This window comes from Capsicum annuum, unplaced genomic scaffold (genome assembly GCF_002878395.1).
Source record: "Capsicum annuum cultivar UCD-10X-F1 unplaced genomic scaffold, UCD10Xv1.1 ctg5480, whole genome shotgun sequence".
NCBI lineage: Eukaryota > Viridiplantae > Streptophyta > Magnoliopsida > Solanales > Solanaceae > Capsicum > Capsicum annuum.
The window spans coordinates 18,847-35,346 of NW_025863038.1; the positions used below are offsets into that span (position 1 = coordinate 18,847).

Below are 16,500 nucleotides of genomic sequence, written 5' to 3' on the forward strand. Positions count from 1 at the left end.
GATGTGGCGATAGATTATCCACAATAACGGTTGGCAAAGTATTAATCTCATAAGGGTTTCTATTGTAAAAGACAAGATTCATTCTCAAAATCAACCACCTTATATTTTTCATTAATCCCCTCACTCCTTAAGTTTTGTAATACACCCACCAAGGGGTCATCCATGAGATCTGCATTTATTTTGTTAGTCAGCCCATCATCAACCATATCAATCACTAATACAACTTGCAAAATCCTTAGATTGTTTCATAGGCTTTCACATATTGAAAAAGACCTCCCCATTATTCACTCAAAACTTTATTTCAACACATTCCAAATCAACCAAGGCCCATCTAGTAAACAATAATGGCCTACCAAGAATGATGGGGACCTTATAATCTATCTGGGAATCAAAAGTAACAAAGTCAGTCGAAAAGATAAACCAATCCACTTTTACAAGAACATCATATAGCACTCTTACTATTTTCTTAAAAGAACGATCAGCCATGAAAAGCCTCATTATGATTGGTGTGGGGACACCTAAACCTAACTTTAAAAATATGGAAAATAACATCAAATTAATGCTCTCCCCAAGATTTCACAATGTTTTTTTGAACTTGTGCTCCCCAGCAGTGCAAGGAATAGTGAATGCACCCGGGTTTTCCTTCTTTGCCACCATTGTGCTGGATATTATGGCACTATAATTAGGGGTTACCTATATAATTTTAATATCCATGAATTTTTTTATTTTAACCAACTTTTTCATGAATTTAGCATACATGAATATCTCTTATAATGCTTCTTACAATGGAATATTCACTGATAGGTTGCTAAATTTTGCAAATAAATTCTTCAACTTTGTATCATCTTCCTTTTTCTTGAACCTTAATAGGAATGGGGGAGGAATTTATTTTGACACAAATGAATAACCAGAATTTTTTAGGTTTGGAGCATTGTCGTCAATTGCTTTCGGAGTTTCCTCACTTTCACTCTTTTCTACAACTACCTGTGGATTTTCAACAATTGACCCATTAGTCTTTGGAATTATTAGACTTCTTTGGTTTTTTTTCTTTTTATTTTCTTATTTAACACTTTTTGTTTCTTTTGGGTCTTCGTAAAAGCAGCAATATTTTTACCAAGAGTCTAACCACTCCTAGTGACAATGGCCATGACATGATCATTATGTTAAGGATTCGTAATCGTGTCACTAGGTAATCCATCCTTTGGCCTTGCATTAAGATGAGTCGGTATTTGAACCACTTGAGTTTCAAGTTGCTAGATAGAGATCGAATAAGCTATCACTGTTTGATTGAGTTGTGAAAAATCACTTTTCAGTTCTCTCACGATCATATCAATTCCCTCAACATGCATCAAGAAACAAGCAAGGATATATTTAGTTTTGAACTTCTCCAGGTAATGGAGCTTGACTCTTGACCCTTAGCCATATAAAGTGGAGGTACATATCAATCATAGTCTCTATGCTTGTCTTTTTAATATTGGTCTGTATCATGATCTCTATTATGCCAATCTCTACCATGATTCCTTTCCTTCTAAACTTAATTCCCATCTTTCCTTTGATAGTTAGCACAAAAACCCCCAATTTGGTTTGACAACAACCCCTAATTTGCTTTGACAACAACTATATTTCTGCATCATAAAAAGGCTAACACTCTTAGAAGAAATGACGTTATCCACCTTAGAGGGAGCTCCCATTATACGCTTGGTGAGAAGATCAACTTGAGTCATCACTTTAGCCATGTCCTCATCTTTTTCCTTATCTTTTTTTCCTTTTCTCTTAGATTACAAAAGATGTGGAGGGATACCCTAAGGCCACCGTGTTATTTATTTTATGCCAAATTCTTTTTCTTGTTCACCTGATCTAACAAAGCCAATGCAACACCATAAGATTGTTTGACAATAGATCCACCAGCCACATTATCGACTACTATTTTGTTCAATTGATCCAATTCCCTATAGAAAATTTGAAGAAGTATTTTATTCGAAACATCATTATTTAGGCATTGAATTATCTTATTATTAAATCGTTGCCAAGCCTCATATAATGGTTCACTATTAAGTTGGTAAAAACCGATGATTTCATCTCTTAGTTGCAACATTCAAGGCGGAGGATATTACCTTTCCAAAAATGCTTTCGTGAGCTCAACCTATGAAGTGATAGATCCCGCAGAAAAAGACCACAACCATAAGACTGCTTCTCCCATCAAAGAGATGGAAAAAGATGAAAATAGATAGATTCTTGAGATATGTGGGCCATGTCAAATTGAGAACACACATCAATAAAATTCTTTAAGTATAGAGTGGCATCCTCATGTGCTTGGCCTCCAAACAACCCTTTCATTTGAAACAAATAAAGCACCACGCTAGTAATATAAAAAACTCCATTTCCTTCTACCAATAGAATATGAATAGCACTATATCGACCTGCATCACCTAGGTGATCCTCCTCCTTGGATGCCTATCAAAAGTATCGGTATTACTACTATGTTGGCTCATAGTATCATGTATACTATTATCCTCACTGATAAAAAACAAAAATAACAAACAATGTAAAATAAAACACTGAGGCTAATGCAAAGTTACTAACAACACTACAAGAATGAAAACTATGTTTCACTCCACGGCAATGGCACCAAAATTTGAGATGCTCAAATTACACCATAGAAGTGTAAGCGATAGTCATTAGTATAATAACCTAACCAAGATTGGGGTTGAATTCATAGGGAGTGAAGATAAGGATTTCAATACTCGAGAGTGTTATAAGTCAACTAGGAGTTGACCCATTATGTGTGGTAAACAAACATGAAAGTAAAAATGAGGGGGTTTATTTGAATAATTTCGAATTTGACAATTTTGTTATTTTATGACTACTATTTTGAAACTAGAAACAATTATAGATAATCAAGTATTGATGGGACTTAGGGTTATTCCTTCCTACGTGTGGGTTCATGAATGGGTTATTTGATTATTAGTCCACAATTTAGGTAGAAGTCACAGGTAGGCTAGATCTAGAGGTATTAGTGTCAATTTTTCAATAAAATACCAAATATCACAAATGGGTTCTTTCAAACACCTTATAAGTGTAATAATTTTACCAATTTGTGGCCTCAATTAATATCCTTATGTCGAAGGGATGTTACTAAATTAAATAATTTAAGTTATTGTTCACTCCCATTCCTCACCTATATCCCCTTTGTTAACGATGGTATAGGTTCTAAAGTAATTGGGATTTGCAATCCCCAATTCTTAGTTAAAACATAGAATGAATATAAAACCCATATCAAATAGCTAACTAGGAGGAAAAATAAACAAAACCCATGCACTAATCACAACCTATTTAAGATAACCTCAAAAAGAGGAATTAGCTACTCATGAGAGAGAGCGTAGAGATATACTTAAATTTCCTTCAAATTGATCCATAGAAAATAAAGAGAATGCTAATCCAATCTTTAATTTCCCATATCTTCAATGTAAATCCTTAATTCTTCACTTAAGAGTCAGTCTAATGTTTTCTTATCTCAAGATTAGTACAATAATGTTCAATGACTATAGAAATATGTTGAAAACCCCTAATTTAGCCCCAAATTCACGTTTGCTCAAATTTATAAATATGCCACCGCACTCTTGATCTGCTTGAGCAGCTCTAGAGAAAATCCATAGAATAAATAGATTATACTAGGCATATATAGGGCGCACATGGGGTTGTTCTAGCCATTTTGGCCACCCGCTTAAGCGGGTAGCCTCTTGACACGTCTATGTGATTTTTTAGGGCTCTTTTTTCTTTCATATTTGACCTTCCATTGACTTGAATGGATTGATCATATTTATTTTCAACCTTTACCTGCACAAATGAGCATTATACGTGAGATTAACATCAAATCAATGGAAAACATGATAATTTAAGCTTAAAAGATTACTAATAAGTTGTCAAATTGACAACTTATCACTTATCACAATCTCAAAGACCCCTGAATATGATTTTAATAGGTAGAATGACTTTTAATTATGAATTCAAGGAATATGTTGCCATCTTAAAGTCCTATCAAGGCAAACTATCGCAAACGCGAGAGGTTCAGCAAACCCGTAGAGGGAGAGAAATCTATTCAGCTCTATCCTATATCACAAATGCAAGAGGGAACGCTTGCAATTAGGATGTTCAAAAGTTTTATCCCTCATGATTGTAGCCAAAACCCTACAATTGCGCAAAATAATTGGAGGCTGCACGTGATGCTGGAAATCGGCAAAAATGATAAGTCCTAACTGATTTTGACCAGGTGCTTGAAATTCATTTAAAACCTTATGCTCACAAATGAACTATGCTACCATATCAAATTTGACATTCTATAATTAATAGAACCATCAAAATGTTTATTCAATATTGTTTTGATTAAATGTGGGGCTCATACCCATAGGTTCATTTTAACTAAATTTTGCCCAATAACCTAAAACCATTCTGAAAGACACTAGACCTGAACCAAGGGTTCCACAGCCTACCGTCGATGTTTGAGAGATGATAGCATTACCAAAATTTCCATTTGAGGCCATTTATAAGGAGTTTTGATCTAATACCAACTTCTTAAAAATGAAAGCTCCAAAATAGAGAAATGGCCATAAAATCCCAATGAACTGTTTGATAACCAAACCAATCATTTTGGAAAGTTATAATAACTTGTATTCATTGTGGGAAGGCTCACAATACTAGAAATGTATAGAGATCAACAAAATAACCTAGAGGGTCATTACAAATGCATACTTTTTTTTATATATATATAGGGGTACCTATGTCCACATGAGGGTTTTTATTGTTGTGTTGTTTCCCTCATGTACAATTTAGAAGAACCAAAATTTTAGGTTAATTTCTGGTTGTTGTGTATGGTGTAAGCACAAAGAGGATCAAGAACTTATAGTAGCCACTTATTTTTAAAATTAAAGACCCATCAAAATTTTTGTGCAAGTGTATGATTTTGTTTTGATAGATTGACTACTGTGGATCTACGCATGTCATTATTTGTATATGAATATGGTAATTATTGCTTAAGATTTTATGTGTATTCGATAGTTAATGGTTTATTAAGTTATTCTATGCCAAGAGTGTGTGAGCTTATTTTGAATCTTTTTTTACTTTGTATATGCATCTAGAAATTGTCTGATCTATTATATTAAGTTGTAAATTGGTTGGTTTGGAAAGGATCATAGGCCTTATTTGAATTTAGTCCACTTAGCCTAAAAATACTATCCACATAATATGAATAAATCCTTTAATCCTTGTTTTGAGTTGCTTAGACCTTCTTTTATTCAATATCCATTCACCTTTGGTTTTCTATCTTTGAACCTCTACTTTTAGCCCTGGTCTCTCCCTAGACATTATGTACCTTATCTCAGTTAAATTACTTAAGTTGAGGGTGGTTATTGTAGAGGCGCGAAAATGGGGTATGTAAAGTTTTGGTATTGATAAAGAAGAACTAGTGGGTGTGAGCATATGAAAGAAAAAGATTGAAAAAAACTTACAAAAATAAGGTAAAAAAATAAAGACAAATCAAAAGAGAAACTACACCCGTAAATGATAATAATTGGTATAAAAAGGTTAATAAGAGTAGAATAATTAGTCATAAGTGGAAATAAAAGTATGTTGATGTCAAGTAGGGTTGAGTGACTAATCTCCAATTGTATCCTACCTTACCTAAGCCTTTATTACAAGATGCAAAAAGTCTTGTAGTAATCATGATCAACCTTCTAAAGAGCTAAAGTAAATTGGTAACGTCAAGCCTATGGCATCGTATGCGAATTGTTTGAAATTTGTTATGACAATAAGAGATTTGATTTTAGTCCCTAATTAATTTTAGTTCTTGTGTGTGAAACTTCTCTGTGGTGAAGGTATGTGGATATAACTATTAGTTGTTGGTTGTTAGGTAACCTACTATTTATGTATGCAGTGTTACCTATTTGTATCATAATGACAATCATAGATCCTTGTTGGTTAATTTGATAAATAGTCCCGGCATATTGAGCTTAATTAAACTAATAGGGTCAAGTTTAATGATATTTATTGTTGTGATATTCCTTAGAATCTTGTTAGTTTACATAGTGTGGTGTTTTTTAGTCTCTTGAGAACAAGCAAATGTTCTAAGTTTAGGGTGTTGATGTATTTGCATTTTGAAGGAACATTTGAGGCTTTTGACTAGGAATAATTTTAAGTTCTTACGAAACTGGTGTTGTTGTAAATCATTTTTTACTTATAGGGTGCGGAAAAAGATATGAAGTATCAAATATAATAAGTTGAGATAAACGAGAGTAATGATGAGTAAGGTTGACGAGATGTCAACCTTGTGACGAACCATCAACTACTTATTAAGGTGGAAATAGAAGGATAGGTGATTGATATCTAGGTGATGAGTCATCAAACGTATGACGAGTCGTCAACCCTATGACAAGTCGTCACCTCAGGCCATCAACCTTAAAGAAAATCTAGTTAATATAATGTGACTTTATATGTGTGATGGGCCATTAGCCTTTTCTTCACATGCGTGAAAGGAAAATTCTAGGCTTTATTTTAAATCCAAGTTTCCCAGTATTATAAATAGATTTTCCTAGGGTATTTTATAGAATCTTATGTTACATTGAACACAATATACTATTATATTCCTATTATCTTGGTTTTTGGAGATTTGGATGATTTATGAAAAACAAGTTGATTATGAATTCATCTATTGGAGGGGTAATCGTTATTTATATTTTCATCTATATAATTTATTCAATGATGATGAATGGATAAAACCTCACTGCTAGGGTTGTGAGATCTACCGCAAAATAACTTCTATACATTTGATTTTTGTTTATATTCATCTAATAATTATGTATGTATTGCTAATCCTTCCATCTTAATGTCTTTTTAATGGTTGCAAAAATTAGAACAAGTATTAAGCTTAACATGCATTAGATGAGAGGTTAAAATAGGTAAATAGGATTAACAACAAGGATTCAGAGTTTCTAGCCTCCTTCAAATTAGTAATGCTATAATAGGATTGACCAACTCAAGGCTAAAATTGAGTTTCTTATTTTCATCACTTTAAGTTTGAAAAAATTAAGGTGAAAGTTGTCTCATAAGGTTTTGAGATATTTAAATGCATCTTAAAAATCAATTGTCTTATGTCATTTATGTTAGAAGAATCTACTACCATTATCTACCCAAAAGTGTTATGAAGCCATGGTGAACATATGCCTAGTTTGACTTATCCATTGATTTATACTCTACAAAATGTGAGAATTGTTACTCATAGTAATCTGGATATTTATTCCAATCCCCGATTTTATGCAAACTATAGACTAAAAGTCATTTAACTCATTCCCTATAGGATTTGACCCCAACCTTTATTGGGTTATATATTTGATAATGACTGCTTGAACCTTTTAAGAAAAGTTTAATTTGGCTGTATCAATTAGCTATTGTGTTGATATTTGAATTGGGTGTAACACTAACATATGTTGAGATTGGGATCGAGTACCATGCCTGTCATGACCCGAGGCTACATCTTGGATATAATATGATTCTTAGAGCCATAAGCAACCCCAAGCTAATCCATGGCATAGCGTAAATACTAAAGCACTGAATATGAAATATCTTGAGTGGAAGCTAAAACTAAACTTATAATGATAAAAGTATGAATCAATATTAATATTGAAATAAGATCTTAAGTATTTGGAATAAACCACAAAACTAAAATATTTAATCGTTTGTTGAAAGTCTCTACTAAATGATAAGTTTATGGTACAGATTCCTAACTAACTCTAAACCTATGAAACTAGAAGAATACTGAAATAATGTAAAGACTTCTATCCTCAAATGATGAGGACTCACTATTGTCAACTATTAAGATTAAACTAGAACATGGCCATTTTTAGGCTAATTTCAAGCATTTGAACCTATATCATTAAATGATACAACACAAAAAAGGTATGCAGTTAGTATTTTGAATATACTAAGCATGTGAGATATGCAAATATAAAATATACTGATAAATACTAAAAAGTTGTACTAAGATATAAATCAAACAGAAGTATAATGACCTTGTTTGAGATGCATAAACATGTATGTATACTCATATAAATATGATGATCTAAAAATTCATAGGTTAAGCAAGAACAAACAGAAATAAGGTTCATGTACGATACTGAATCTTAAACTTAGAAGGTTCTTATAATCAATATATAGCATGTGAGAAACACAAAATCTAACATGTAACCCAATTTGGGAGGGTTTTCTACACAATGACAAGGTAAGAACAATGACTGCATGAATTCACTCATGAGCCTATTCCGGCTAAAAGAGACACTATCAACTATTAAGGACCACTTTAACCTATGATGGCACATAATTGCGACTTGATCTATCTAAACCTATGTCCTCTCAGTTATAAGTACTACTCCCATAATCATATGCTATGATCATAACCATACTATATCCTAAGTAAAATACATAAACTATTTTACTTTACTATAACTAAAGATGACTTAAATCATGAAACTTGTTATATGCAATTTAATATCTCTAGAAATTAAGATAAACATGGTGTACTGAATTGTCGTCTAAAATTAGCCTTCAAATTAGATGTTTCATGCTAACTTTATAAAAATCTAGTATTGTGTGTTCATAACACTCCAAAATTTATAAAAAAAAAACTATTTAAAATCATACATAAAACCTTATATTGATGGTCATAAGATGTTTAAAAACATAAATACTGAAAGAAATCATCAAATTGGGATATTTAGGGACTTGCCCTAATTCATTGATTTTATGAAATTTGAAATATGAAAGAAGCTCTGGGCATGAGAGTGAAAGGAGACCCTCAATGAAAACCCACATACCAAGAATTTAGAGAATTATTGATATGAACTTGGACCTTGAAGCTTTTGGAGAAGAATCCTAACTTTCTTTTATTGGAGAGAGAAAAATTACCTTTTGAGAATTTTCTAAGTGTTTGGGCTGAGAATAAGGGTAAGGATTAACTACTCCCTCTTAAGCCCTCACAAAAACCCTTAAAATGATGTAGTATAAGTCTAGGGATTTAGAAACGTGTGAAAATACCCCTAATAAAATGTATTTAAAAATTTCTAAATTGCTACAGATGAGTCTCTTGATGACTCAGTATCAATTATAATGACTTATTATTTGAGTCATTATGAGGGGACTAGTTCTGGACAACCTGATGAAGGGTGGTCATAAAGACTCATCATGAAATCTAATAACCCATTATTAGAGCTCATCGTCATTAGTCATGATTTTTAACTTTTAAAACATTCATTGGATTTCTTCAGGATAGGATAGATGATGACTCATTATGATATGCAATGACTCATCGTCATGAGTCATTACCACCAGAATAGTCATCCTTCAAGAATTTGGTAAACTTCACTCAAAATAAGTGTTAGGATAACTCATTGTGTCTGACAATGACTCATTGTTGCTAAGTCATTATCACTGGGAAAAGTTTAAACATTAAGGACCTAAGGCAGGATGTTTAGGATGAATCACTCAATGGGTCATTGGTTCTTACCACGACTCACTGTGTTAGCCATTTAGTGGAGAAATTTCTAATTTTTATTTAATATTCTGTGCTAAGTATGAGACATGATCTTAGAGAATTTGGGGTTTTTACAACACCTCTATAGGTATATGGACTGATTTAGTCCCTTGCATGTCATAACTAATGGTCACTACCACCTATAGTGTGTATGCAAATTATTTTATGTATTCATTCACTATTGTCATTGACGAGTGATTGTTCCTAGACTATTGCTGACCAACTTTCCTATTTAAGTTATGGATATGAATAACGTAAAAATGATTGATATAGAGAGGATAGTTGTTGGTTTTGTAAGTTGAGATGTTTATGACTATGAACTTAATTGTTAGCTTATTATAAGTTGTGTTAAAATTGCTTCTTACTTTCATTTAACTTATCTATTTATATGGTGTTGAGTTAAGTTGAATGATAAGGAATACAAGTACATAGTTATTTACCTAGACTAAAGGTGCTCTTATTTTTGTTTAGTGTAGAGCATGTTGCAGTGTTTGAGACAAGACCTCAACTATAGTTTGAGATTTGCAACTTTGATTCAAGGGTGAGATCCATGTCCAGTTAGCCATTAGATTTTCTTCTAGTTCATATCCTTTGTTTCTAAACAATGAATTTCCTACCTATTTTAGTATTTATGGATTATATTTTAACCTTGTTTTTTATTATAAGTTCTTATAGAGTGACTTTTGGATTTTAGGGATTTAGTAGTAGGAGATATGCACTTTTGTTATTTTATGTGGATTGTTTGAGATGTTAGATTAGATATTATGCTTGAAATGTTTTATGAACTAATGATTGTTATGTGATGTTGTATGAGGATGTTGGAGGTGTTTTGGAAGATAATTTAAGCCTATAAACAATTTAGGACCAAACTTACGAGAAGATAGGAACTAAAATGGAGAGAATTCCCACCTTGTTGGGAGTGCATTGCGCCACACCCCCATAATATACCCAAACAATAATATACTTTATAAAATAAGGTATCACCTAAGATATGTCTAAAATATTAAGCCAAAATCTTACTCAAACACCATTTAAACCCTATTTGATCATTTTGTTTCCTAACATGTTTCAAATGCACCATAAACACTCTTAACATACAACTTAACACATAAATACATAATTAAATCCTTAATAACTCAGTATATCAAGAAGTCCTCAAAACTAAGCTAAACTTGCATAGATAATGACACTTAGGAGTATAAATACACCTAAGATCACTTTTATTCCTACTCCTTGTAATCAACATCTTCACTATATTAAGAGAAAAATATTCAAAGTTAAATACAATCCAACCTACAGCATTGGCTCTATCACACGATCTAAGAATTGAAGAAAAAGAAGCAAATCCTAAAAATCTCATAGCCTCCTACTTATAGATTGGTGCGCAACACACCCATAAGCAAGACTCTGCATAGACATAACTTTGTAGACTCCCTAGGATGACCTGCTCTAATACCACTTTTGACATACCTCAACTCCCATTGAGATGGACAGACACTCGATGCCCTAAAGACTAGATAGAACCAACTTATAGCCTTACTATTCGTGTGAATAACTATAATAATAGCACAAATTTGATAGATATATATAATCCATTATGATGAAAAAAGATTAACATAGAGATAGGCCCAAAACATATCTACATAACTTGATCATTGAGTCCACAACTCTTAAAGAACCAAACATAACTACACTTTATATATTAGTCTACAAAGCCTCTATACGATTGAAAAACATGGCCTAGGTTGGGATAGTCCCGTCCTTATCCTTAACTAATATACAATACCCAAATATATAGTAAAGACTCAAGGGAGATCCAAATCAACCTATATCTCACAAACTGTAGTTGAGTGTCCTATGCTCCTACTGAAGAGGTCTATTAGCTGAAGTACCTGTACCTGCAGCATGAAGCACCGTACCCCCTATAAAGGACTTGAATATGAAGGAATATACAGATTATGTGATGCATAAAGTGACCATTGATAAGAAAAAAGTTCAATAAATCAAATATCAATATATAACTATATAAAAAGGATAAAACACCACCTTGGATTGTACTTATAGAATCATGTATATTACATACTTTAGTTTACTTTATTCTTCTTTTCTTTATAAACTGGTAAGGCATATGATACAAATGTACAACTGATCATTGGTAAAACACGATGATCCATTCTAGGAATGTTAACCCCTAGGATACAGTCCTCATAAATACACAAATTGAGATCAACCCATGCTAGCCTTTCGTTTCTCCCCTAGGATACCACCAATAATATTGGGATCAACCCATGCTAGGAATTCCATCCACCCCTTGAATACCACGAAAGAATTTACAAAATTGCTTTAGATTATTTATTATATTTAAAGTTGTTATTTTGGTGGTCATTACATTATTAAATTCAGAACTTAGGACCAGCAGTAGTAAAGGACATACAAACATGCGCTTAATGAAGTAACAATGATGTAGGAAGAAAAAGTAATAGTAATATAACACTTAGGAGCTTAAATAACACAATGGACCCAGTTTGACTAAGAGAAAAACTCACACAACTTATTGTTGACAACACACTTTTCATATTAGTACTTACAGGGGTAAATATGCAGATCTAGTCACAAACATATTTTGAAGTACTTTAATGCTCTAAGGAGTGGGTAAAAGGCTGTTAGTAACAAATATAGTATACTTACATTACATATCATTTGTAAGGTGGAGTACTTATAAAGCATACTTAGCAGCACTCGTATCATAGTTTATGCCATAGAGCATAGAATCAAATAACCTTATGTACCTTGTTGTATAAATCTGATACTACTGCAAGTTAACCTCCTACCCTTCAAATAACTTATCCAGAATAAAGTAATTAGAAAACTAGTATTAGTATCTAACCAACACATTTGGGCTACTTAAATTCATCAAAACACTAGTCGGGCAGTAGCCCTGTAATTTATCAAATCAAGGGTGTTCTTTTAACCCTTTCTCCTCTAATAACATTTATACAACAGATGAACTCAGATAAGATCCACATAGACTCTTTTGCCTTCATAATATGTATGAAATAGCTCACAAAGTGTGATAGGCATTAAGGCTTACACAACATCTAATTAAGTGATGTATCATTGCATATTCCTTTTATATGTCAATTCTAACCACTCAAATCCCTTTTTCAGATCACCCAAGTTGTCCCCAATATATAAACATAAAAATAATCCTTAAAGAAGTCCCTAAATCCTTTCATCACACTAGGAAATTATTGACTCAAGGATTCCCATCAACACTCCAAGATTTCTTAACAATACACAAATAGTATTCTTCATTCAATCTATTATAAGGACGGGGAAAGATGGGCAGTAACCATACCTTAATTTCTAGAATTTATCCTATAAATGTGCACCTCTTTCTACATCTTAAATTATCCTACAAATTTAACCAACAAGAAGAATAAGGTCTCTTAGTCACCCGGGACATGGGGAAGCTAACATGGAGGAAAGTCTATCAAAGGTGAGGGTTTCCACAAGAACCCTAGGAGGAAATTAAGGTGGTTGGAGAAACAGAAATAACTTGAGAGAAAAAATCTAATTTTTGTAACTTAGTAATAAAGGAAATGACCGGCAAGTTGGTCATATAAATGCCCTATTTTGGCTGCCTCTTTTGCTGCATTTTGGACCACAGATATGTCCAAGTAGGTAATGCAACTACTTTCTTTATTTATATCTAATTTTGACCTTTAACTTGGGTTTCCCATTCTCTTATCCATTTTTATTACTTATTTTGGCATTAAATTAATCCATTCACATAGTCCTAAATCTAAATCCATTAGCCTTGCCTCCATTTACTTGGTCCATATAGCTCAAGTAGGTGACTCACTTACTAGATTAAATAAGTCAAGCAAGAACCATAATATTTTATTCTATTTTCAAATATAAATCCCTTTAATTAAACTTAAAACTTATGTATACTTGGTCATAACAAATTTTAGACTCAAATACCTACTTACAATCCCAAGTTAAAATATTCTCATTGATTGTAACTTGATCATGCCACATTTAAATGTATAGCAGTTCCTTCAAACCTATCATACCATCACTAATCACATAGGAATATCGAGTCCGTTACATATACCATAAGGCTATATCAAGTTCCATATAAGTATAACTAGTACATGAAAAATGCAGGGACTTACATCCTTCCCCATTTAGGAACATTCGTCCTCGAATACTAGCATAAATATCTAGCCTAAACTAGTATAAGCCTAATTTTAATCCTACTTTTAGCCACATGATACATGCATATTTATACTTACTTATGCTACCCTAATTCAGCATCTTGAACTTCCACTTTTGATTTAAATAAATGAGGGTAGTTGGATTTCATTGCTTCTTATGCCTCCCATGTAACCTCTTCTATTTGTTGGTTTCTCAAAAGTACTTTTATGAAAGCTACTTCTTTGTTTCTTAATTTCTTAAATTTCTACTCTAAAATAGCAATAGTCACTTCTGAATAAGTAAGATATTCCATAACTTGTACATCTTTAGTAGGAATAATATGAGATGGATCTCATATGCACTTCCAAAGCATTGAGTCGTGAAACACCAGATAAACCATTGAAAGTTTCTGGGGTATCTCTAACTTATATGCAACTTTTCCAAATCTTTTAATTATATTATATATATCTATATAGCGTGGGCTTAGTTTTACCTTTTTACTAAGCCTCATTACCCCTTTTATTGGCGACACCTTTAAGAATACCTAATCTCTTACAACAAACTCTAGCCCTCTTTTTCTAATATTTTCATATCATTTATGTTGACTTTGAGCTATTTCTAGTTGTTGTCTTATAACCTTGACCTTTTCCATGGCTTCAATATCTATCACAAATAAAATGATTTCACCTACTTCAAACTACCAAATTTTTTATCTATACTTTCTCCCATATAAAGCTTCATAAGGTGCCATTTTGATACTAACGTGATAGATATTGTTGTACGCAAACTAAATAAGTTCCAAATGATCATCCCAGCTACCTTTGAAGTCTAATACACAAGATCACAACATATCCTCAAGTGTTTGGATTGTACATTATGCTTGTCCATTCGTTTAAGGGTGAAAAGCTATACTTAAACTGACTTGCATCCCAAACTTTTCTGAAATATCTTCCAAATATTTGTGGTATATTGAGTTTCACTATCAAATATAACAGAGATTAGGAATCCATGTAGTCAAACTATCTCTTAATATACAACCTTGCGTACTCTTTAGTTGTGTAACTGGTCCTAACTAGTAGGCAGTGTCCTGATTTGGTGAGTTTATAAACTATTATCCATATGGAATCAAACTTCTGAGAGGAATGAGGCAAATCGGTGAAAAAATCTATGTTGATAATGTCCACATCCAAAGTTGGAGCTCTATACGCTGCACATAACCTCCCGTCTTTTGGTCTCTACTATAAATTGTTGGCAATTGGGACACTGAGTGACAAATTCTACGATATTCATTTTCATATCTCCCACCAATACACTTCTTTCAAGTCATGATACATTTTGGTTGACCCCGGATGGATAGAATATCTTGAATGGTGTGCTTATGCAATAACCCTCTTTTTTAGACCATAAATATTAGGTGCACATAATTTGTTGCAACACCGGAGTACTCCATCTTGTGTAATGTCAAATACCCTTTTCATACCTTGCTTTACTTACTCCCTAAGTTGTAATAGAAAATGATCCTTATATTACTTCTTTTTCGCTTTAGTTATGAATAAAGATTTTGGTATAGTTTGCAAAATAACTCCCCCATATGAAGATTCTAGAAGGCGAACACCCAAGCTAGCTATTTGGTGTACATGTTTATTTATCCCTTCTCTTTACGTGGATTGCCCATAAGTGCTTGAAATTGTCTTATGACTTAAAGCATTGGCTATCACATTTGCTTTCCCCATATAATACAAGATATCAGCGACGTAGTCTTTTACTAGGTCAAGCTATCTTCACTACCATAGATTCAAGTTCTTATACTTGAAGATATATCCTAAACTCATATGGTTGGTATATATAGAAACATGAACCCCATACAAATAGTGGTGCCATATCTTTAAATCAAATACAATCGCTGCTAGCTCAAGATCATATATTGGATAAATCTTCTCATATGGTTGTAACTCTTTTAGGGCGTGGGCTATTACCCTACCATTTACCATTTTACATCAGTACATATCCTAGACCCACTTTTGAAGTATCACAATATACTACATAGCCTTCTATGTCTTCCAAAAGTACCAATATAGGCGTTGATTACCAATACAAGTGTAGAAATCAACTTATTCTTCAAATCTTGGAAACTTCTTTCACCTGTGTCATTCTATTAAAACTTGGTTGAATTATGTATTAGCTTTGTTAAAGGTGCATAAAGGGAAGAAAATACCTCAAAAAACCTTGTATAATAACCTGCCAAGCCTAAGAAACTATGAACCTCCATAGGCGTTGTGGGTCTTGGCCAGTTCTTCATGGCTTCTATCTTTTGAGAATCAACTCTTATTCCTTCATCAGATACAATATGACTAAGAATACCACCGATTTAACCAACACTCATATTTAGATAACTTTGCCTACAAGTTACGATCACGACAAATCCGTAACACCTGCAACAAATATTAGTGTGGTCTTCTTTCGATCTTGAATACACTAGAATTGTCATGACCCGATTTTCGATTCATAATGGTACCTACTTTATCCACCAGTATGTAATCCAAAACCATAGCTTAGAATCATAGGTAATGCGCTAATTGGTGGAAAAATGGTATGAATGCCGAAAAGTGCGAGTAAAGAATTACAAGCCATAAATCATAGAATAACAATATAACTCATGAGAAATAAAGACAAATAATAACATCCCTTGACCTAGTAATGTCGGTACAAGATCCTTTAAT

At 32.9% G+C, this 16,500-nt stretch overlaps 1 non-coding gene across 1 annotated transcript; it reads left to right on the forward strand.

Moving 5' to 3' along the window:
• The first annotated feature begins 1,983 nt into the window (after positions 1-1,983).
• Positions 1,984-2,089, forward strand: LOC124893160. The gene has a single exon (XR_007050577.1). It is a non-coding gene; the product is annotated as a small nucleolar RNA R71 (small nucleolar RNA).
• The last annotated feature ends 14,411 nt before the right edge of the window (positions 2,090-16,500 follow it).